Source organism: Antechinus flavipes, chromosome X (assembly GCF_016432865.1).
Source record: "Antechinus flavipes isolate AdamAnt ecotype Samford, QLD, Australia chromosome X, AdamAnt_v2, whole genome shotgun sequence".
NCBI classification, from domain to species: domain Eukaryota; kingdom Metazoa; phylum Chordata; class Mammalia; order Dasyuromorphia; family Dasyuridae; genus Antechinus; species Antechinus flavipes.
Genome location: NC_067404.1, coordinates 29,318,154 through 29,326,783, shown reverse-complemented (window position 1 = coordinate 29,326,783; position 8,630 = coordinate 29,318,154).

Here is an 8,630-nt window from a genome sequence, read left to right as displayed (position 1 = left end):
GTCTCTTTGTCAAAGAAATCCACTTCCATCAAAATATGTCCTCATACAATATCGTTGTCGAAGTGTATAATGATCTCCTGGTTCTGCTCATTTCACTTAGCATCAGTTCATGTAAGTCTCGCCAGTCCTCTCTGTATTCATCCTGCTGGTCATTTCTTACAGAACAATAATATTCCATAACATTCATATACCACAATTTACCCAGCCATTCTCCAATTGATGGGCATCCATTCATTTTCCAGTTTCTAGCCACTACAAACAGGGCTGCTACAAACATTTTGGCACATACAGGTCCCTTTCCCTTCTTTAGTATTTCTTTGGGATATAAGCCCAATAGAAACACTGCTGGATCAAAGGGTATGCACAATTTGATAATTTTTTGGGCATAATTCCAGATTGCTCTCCAGAATGGTTGGATTCGTTCACAACTCCACCAACAATGCATTAGTGTCCCAGTTTTCCCGCATCCCCTCCAACATTCATCATTATTTTTTCCTGTCATCTTAGCCAATCTGACAGGTGTGTAGTGGTATCTCAGAGTTGTCTTAATTTGCATTTCTCTGATCAATAATGATTTGGAACACTCTTTCATATGAGTGGTAATAGTTTCAATCTCATCCTCTGAAAATTGTCTGTTCATATCCTTTGACCATTTATCAATTGGAGAATGGCTTGATTTCTTATAAATTTGAGTCAGTTCTCTATATATTTTGGAAATGAGGCCTTTATCAGAACCTTTAACTGTGAAAATGTTTTCCCAGTTTGTTGCTTCCCTTCTAATCTTGTTTGCATTAGTTTTATTTGTACAAAGGCTTTTTAATTTGATGTAATCGAAATTTTCTATTCTGTGATCAGTAATGGTCTCTAGTTCATCTTTGGTCACAAATTTCTTTCTCCTCCACAAGTCTGAGAGATAAACTATTCTATGTTCCTCTAATTTATTTATAATCTCGTTCTTTATGCCTAGGTCATAGACCCATTTTGATCTTATCTTGGTATATGGTGTTAAGTGTGGGTCCATGCCTAATTTCTGCCATACTAATTTCCAATTATCCCAGCAGTTTTTATCAAATAATGAATTCTTTTCCAGAAGTTAGGGGCTTTGGGTTTGTCAAACACTAGATTGCTATAATTGACTATTCTGTCTTGTGAGCCTAGCCTTTTCCACTGATCCACTAATCTATTTCTTAGCCAATACCAAATGGTTTTGGTGACTGCTGCTTTATAATATAATTTTAGATCAGGTACAGCTAGGCCACCTTCATTTGATTTTTTTTTCATTAATTCCCTTGAGATTCTCGACTTTTTATTGTTCCATATGAATTTTGTTGTTATTTTTTCTAGATCAATAAAATATTTTCTTGGAAGTCTGATTGGTATAGCACTAAATAAATAGATTAGTTTAGGGAGTATTGTCATCTTTATTATGTTCGCTCGGCCGATCCAAGAGCACTTAATATTTTTCCAATTATTTAAGTCTGACTTTATTTGTGTGGAGACTTTTTTATAATTTTGCTCATATAATTCCTGACTTTCCTTTGGTAGATAGATTCCCAAATATTTTATGGTATCAACAGTTATTCTGAATGGAATTTCTCTTTGTATCTCTTGCTGTTGGGTTTTGTTGGTGATGTATAAAAATGCTGAGGATTTATGGGGATTTATTTTGTAGCCAGCTACTTTGCTAAAATTATGAATTATTTCCAATAGCTTTTTGGTAGAATCTCTGGGGTTCTCTAGGTATACCATCATATCATCTGCAAAGAGTGATAGTTTGGTTTCCTCATTGCCTACTCTAATTCCTTTTATATCTTTCTCGACTCTTATTGCCGAGGCTAGTGTTTCTAATACGATATTAAATAATAATGGTGATAGTGGGCAACCTTGCTTCACTCCAGATCTTACTGGGAAAGGTTCCAGTTTTTCCCCATTGCATATGATGCTTACTGATGGTTTTAAATATATGCTCCTGACTATTTTAAGGAAAAGTCCATTTATTCCTATGCTCTCAAGTGTTTTTATTAGGAATGGATGTTGGATTTTATCAAATGCTTTTTCTGCATCTATTGAGATGATCATGTGGTTTTTGTTTGTTTGGTTATTGATATAGTCAATTATGCTAATAGTTTTCCTAATATTGAACCAGCCCTGCATTCCTGGTATAAATCCTACTTGGTCATAGTGTATTATCCTGGTGACAATTTTCTGTAATCTTTTTGCTAATATTTTATTTAAGATTTTAGCATCAATATTCATTAGGGAGATTGGTCTATAATTTTCTTTCTCTGTTTTCAGCCTACCTGGTTTAGGTATCAGTACCATATCTGTGTCATAAAAGGAGTTTGGTAGGACTCCTTCAATCCCTATTTTTTCAAATAGTTTATATAACATTGGAGTTAATTGTTCTTTAAATGTTTGGTAGAATTCACATGTAAATCCATCTGGTCCTGGGGATTTTTTCTTAGGGAGTTGATTGATAGTTTGTTCTATTTCTTTTTCTGAGATGGGACTGTTTAGGATATTTACTTCTTCCTCTGTTAGTTTGGGCAAGCTGTATTTTTGGAGGTATTTTTCTATTTCATTTAAGTTGTCGAATTTATTGGCATAAAGTTGGGCAAAGTAACTCCTAATTATTGCTCTAATTTCCTCTTCGTTAGTGGTGAGTTCTCCCTTTTCATTTTTAAGACTAACAATTTGATTTTCCTCTTTCCTTTTTTTAATCAGATTTACTAAGGGTTTGTCTATTTTGTTGGTTTTTTCATAGAACCAACTCTTAGTTTTATTAATCAATTCAATAGTTTTTTTACTTTCAATTTTATTGATCTCACCTTTTACTTTTAGAATTTCAAGTTTAGTGTTTGACTGGGGGTTTTTAATTTGTTCCTTTTCTAGCATTTTTAATTGCAAACCCAATTCATTGACCTTCTCTTTCTCTATTTTATACAAATAGGCCTCTAGAGATATGAAATTTCCCCTTATTACCGCTTTGGCTGCATCCCATACATTTTGGTATGATGTCTCATTATTATCGTTTTCTTGGGTGAAGTTATTAATTATGTCTATGATTTGCTGTTTCACCCAATCATTCTTTAGTATGAGATTATTTAGTTTCCAATTATTTTTTGGTCTACTTCCCCCTGCTTTTTTGTTGAATGTAATTTTCATTGCATCGTGGTCTGAAAAGGATGCATTTACTATTTCTGCCTTACTACATTTGAGTTTGAGGTTTTTATGTCCTAATATATGGTCAATTTTTGTATAGGTTCCATGAACTGCTGAAAAGAAAGTGTATTCCTTTCTGTCTCCATTACATTTTCTCCAGAGATCTATCATATCTAACTTTTCTAGTATTCTATTTACCTCTTTGACTTCTTTCTTATTTATTTTGTGGTTTGATTTATCTAATTCTGAGAGTGCAAGGTTAAGATCTCCCACTATTATAGTTTTACTGTCTATTTCTTCTTGCAGCTCTCTTAGTTTCTCTTTTAAGAATTTAGATGCTACCCCACTTGGTGCATATATGTTTAATATAGATAGTGCTTCATTATCCATGCTACCCTTTAGCAAGATATAGTGTCCTTCCTTATCTCTTTTAATTAGGTCAATTTTTGCTTTAGCTTGATCTGAGATCAGGATGGCTACCCCTGCTTTTTTGACTTCACCTGAAGCATAGTAGATTTTGCTCCAACCTTTTACCTTTAACCTGCATGTATCTCCCCGCTTCAGGTGTGTTTCCTGTAAACAACATATTGTAGGATTCTGGCTTTTAATCCATTCTGCTAACCGCTTCCTCTTTATGGGGGAGTTTACCCCGTTCACGTTTATGGTTAGAATGACCAATTCTGTATTACTTGCCATCTTGTTAACCCCGGTTTATGCTTTCCTCCCTTCTTTCCCCTTTCCCCCCCTTCCAAGTATTAAGCTTGTGAGCACCCCTTGCTTCTCACAGCCCTCCCTTTTTAGTATCCCTCCCCCCGCCTTAGAGTTCCTCCCCCTATCTTACCCCTTTCCCTCCCAGTTCCCGTATTCCCTTCCACTTAGCTTATTCCTTCCCTTTCCACTTTTCCCTTCTCACTTTTCAATGAGATGGGAGAAGTTTCACCATAGATTGAATATGTCTTAAGATTTTTCACTTAAAGCCAATTCTGAAGGCAGTAAGATACCCACTATATTCATCCCCCTCCATTCTTTCTCTCAGATATAATAGGTTTCCTATGCCTCTTCATGAGATGTACTACCCCCACTTTACCCTTTTTCTGGTACAATGTCCTTTCCACATCAATTTCTAGAACAAGGTATACATGTATTCTTTATACATCTATATAGTCAAAATATAGTTCCCAAGATTAATCTTTACCTTTTTAGATTTCTCTTGAGTTCTATATTTGTAGATCAAACTTTTTGTTAAGTTCTGGTTTTTTCATCAGAAATAGATGAAATTCGCTTACTTCGTTGAATGTCCATCTTCTTCCTGGAAAAAGATGCTCATTCTCGCTGGGTAAGTTATTTTTGGTTGCATACCAAGTTCCTTAGCCTTTCGGAATATCATATTCCAGGCCCTTCGATCTTTTAATGTGGATGCTGCCAGATCCTGGGTGATCCTTATTGTGGCTCCTTGATACTTGAATTGGGTTTTTCTAGCCGCTTGCAATATTTTTTCTTTCATCTGAGGGTTCTGGCATTTGGCCACTATATTCCTTGGTGTTTTGATTTTAGGATCCCTTTCAGTGGGTGATCGATGAATCCTTTCAATGTTTATTTTTTCCTCTGTTCCTATGACTTCTGGGCAGTTCTCTTTGATAATTTCCTGGAAGACAGTGTCCAGGCTCTTTTTTTCATCATGTTTTTCTGGGAGTCCAATGATTCTCAGATTGTCTCTCCTGGATCTGTTTTCCAGGTCTGTTGTCTTCCCCAGAAGGTATTTCACATTTTTCTCCATTGTTTGATTTTTTTGGATTTGCTTGACTGATTCTTCTTGTCTCCTCGAGTCATTCAATTCCACTTGTTCAATTCTGATTTTCAGTGAAGTATTCTCTTCACTCACTTTTTAAAATCTTTCTCTAATTGTCCAATTGAGTTCTTTTGTTCTGTGGAATTTTTTTCCATTTCGCCAATTTTGTTTTTTAGAGAGCTGTTTTCTGTTTCCAGTTCACTAATCCTATTTTTCAAGGATTTTACTTCTTTATCCACTCTCTCTTTAACTGACTTCTCCAGGCTCTTTTCCCACTTTTCTTCTAGCTCCCTTGTGAGAGCCTTTTTAATCACTTCTATGAGGTTCATCTGTGCTGAGGAACAGACGCTCTCCTCCTTTGGGGAATCACCTGGGGACTGTCTGTTTTTAGTCTCCTCAGGATTTAGAGTCTGCTCTCTATCTGTATAGAAGCTGTCAAGGGTTAAAGTCCTCTTCAGCTTCTTGCTCATTCTGTCTATTAATCAGAGACAAACTAGCAAAGAAAAACAGAAAAAACTGGAGTCTTTCTTTGGGGGGGGGCTGGGTGTGTTATCGAGCTTCCTCTACAGACTGCAGGTGGCAGCAGTGAGGCACTAGCAGGACTGTGCTGCGCCTGCGCTCTGAGATCCCAAAGCGTGCTGAGTCACTGAGGGGGGGGGAAGGGGGGGGAGGCCAGGTCCCGAGAGACTCCAGCTGTTTGCGGTTGTGTTCTTCAGCCCCGGTGTTTTTAGCTTCTCTGCTGGGCTGTTGACTTGCTGCAGGTTCCAAACCTGTAGCGAAGCTCTCCCCGCAGAGATGGCTACGATCACTCCCCACCCCCTCTCCAGTCTGCTCCCGTGCTCTCACTGCCGCTGCCCTCAGCCTGCGCCCGATCTAAAACCGCCCCAGCCCTCCAGTAAAGACAGACCTTTCTTGGCGGATCTCAAGGATGGCTTCTCTTGGTAACTATTTGTGGGTTTTTTTCAGTCAAGCATTGATTCAGAGGCTTGTAATGAAGTGGATAGTGAGAGAAAGCGCGGAGCTTATGCAACTGTGAGCCTCCTCTCCGCCATCTTAACCGGAAGTCCAGTATAAACCTCTAATGTGTTTTTTCAGGGCCAGGATTGATTATGATAATTATTGTGTTCAGTTTCATTTTGTTTCCAAATTTCTGTTTACACTGTAGCAATTATGTTTATTATTTTCCTGGTTGTGATGAATTCATTCTATATTAGTTCATAAAGATCTTTCCATGCATCTGTTTTCATTTTTCATCTTTTTTAAAATATGGTGATATATCAATATATTTATGTATCACAATTTTTTCACCTTTCTCCCAAACCATGGGGATCAACTTTATCTCCAGGTTTTTTCTACTTTAAAAAATTTGATATTATAATTATCTTAGTGTATATAAAACCTTTCTTTTTATCACTGAGCTCATTGGAGAATATGACTAGTAGTGGATTTCTGTGTAAAGGATACAAATGTGAATTGCCTCCTTTGTATAATTCCAAATCAGTTTTCAGAATAGTTGGACACATTCATAATCCCACCAATGCTGTATCAGTATGCCTATTTCCCCCACCTTTTCTATACCATTAACTATTCTCATCCATTGCCATCTTTGTCAATTTTGGGGGGATGAAGCAAAATCACAAAATTATCCTGCAACTTTGCTGAAGTTGTGAAGAATTATTTTTAGTAGTTGTTTAGTTGATTTTTTAGGATTCTCTAAGTTACCATCATATCCTCTGCAAAGAATGATAATTTGGTTTCCTCATTACCTACTCTAATTCCTTTAGTCTCTTTTTCTTCTCTTATTGTCAAAGATAACATTTTTTTTCTTCAAAATCTCAAATCAGAATTTAATTCTGGAAGAATGAACAGACAAAATTAGAATAGTCATACTATAGTAAAAGAATAAGAAGAAGCAAAAGATATAATTAAAAGATAATGACACCTTAACTAGAAGAAATACTTCAAAGAAAAACATAGCTTGTCTATAAAAATCAATTGGCATTTCTGGAAGAAATCTAGCCACAGTTTTAAAATGATACTATATATTAAGTGAAATAGCTAGAGAAAGAAAAGCTAACATTTCTAATACAATATTGAGTAGGAAAGGTAATAACGGGCAATCTTGTTTCACCCCTGATCTCAATGGGAAATGGTTCTAGTTTGTCCCCATTAGCTATGATGCTTGTTGATTGTTTTAGGTAAATGCTACTGATCATTTTTAAAAAAAACTTTTTATTTTCAAGTCATGTGCATGGATAATTTTTCAACGTTGACCCTTGTACAGCCTCGTGTTCCAGATTTTTCTGTCCTGCCCCCACCTCCTCCCCTAGATGACAAGCAATCCCAATATAGGTTATACATGTTAAAATATAGGTTCAATCCAATATGTGTAAACATATTTATACAATTTTCTTGTTGCACAAGAAAAATTAGATCAAAAAGGAAAAGAAACGAATGAGAAAACAAAATGCAAGTGAACCACATCAAGAAGAATGAGAATGTTATCCTGTGATCCACATTCAGTTCCCACTGTTTTCTCTCTGGGTACAGATGGTTCTCTTCATCACATGATCACTGGAACTGGCATCAGTCATCTCTTTGTTGGAAAGAGTCACGCTCACCAGAATTGATCGTCGCATAATATTGATGTTGCCGTGTACAATGATCTCCTGATTCTGCTCATTTCACTTCTCGTCAGTTCATGTAAGTCTCTCCAGGCCTCTATAAAATTATCCTCCTGATCATTTCTTATAGAACAATCATATTCCATTGCCTTCATCTATTCTAACTTATTCAGCCATTCTCCAACTGATGGGCATGCACTCAGTTTCCAGTTCCTTGCCAAAAGGGCTTACAAAAAGGGCTGCCACAAACATTTTTACACACGTGGGTCTACTTTGAAGATGTCTTTGGGATAGAAGCCCAGTAGAAACCCTGCCGAGTCAAAGGGTAGGCAGAGTTTGACAAGCTTTTTGGGCTTAGTTCCAACTTGCTCTCTCTTTTGGTTGGATCCGTTCACAGTTCCACTAACGATGTACCAGTGTCCCAGTTTTCCCACATCCCCTCCAACATTCATCATTATCCTATTTCCTGTCATCTTGGGCAATCTCAGAGTTGTGTAGTGGTGTCTCAGAGGTGTCTTAATATGCATTTCTCTGATCGATAGTGATTGGGAGCATCTTTTCATATGATTAGAAATGTTTTTAATTTCTTCATATGAAAATTGTGTGGTCATATCCTTTGATCGTTTATCAGTTGGAGCATGGTTTGGATTCTGAAAAATTTGAATCAGTTCTCTGTTTTAGAAATTATATGCGCAGGCTATCAATACTCCAGAATATGGGTCCACGCAAGTGCAGGCATATTGACATCCCTGGCTCCTAGGTAAGGGTCCACTATAATTAATTTGCCAAATTTGTGCAGGCAGACTTCCTCTCCTCATTCCCCCCACTATGGTATGGGGGAAAGGATTCTCTCAATAGAGTTGACCCTACACACACTGATCAGTAATTTGTCTTAATACAGGAAGAGGGATAGATATTTCCCTAGCAAGGGCCCACTTGCAGGGAGCCGGGGGTCCCAAACGTCCTGCGGTAACGCGGAGCCGTCTGGGCACGGGCCAGAGTTCTTCAGACGTGTCCGGAGTGATTCGCCTGGTTCCAGTCTCGGCCAACCCACG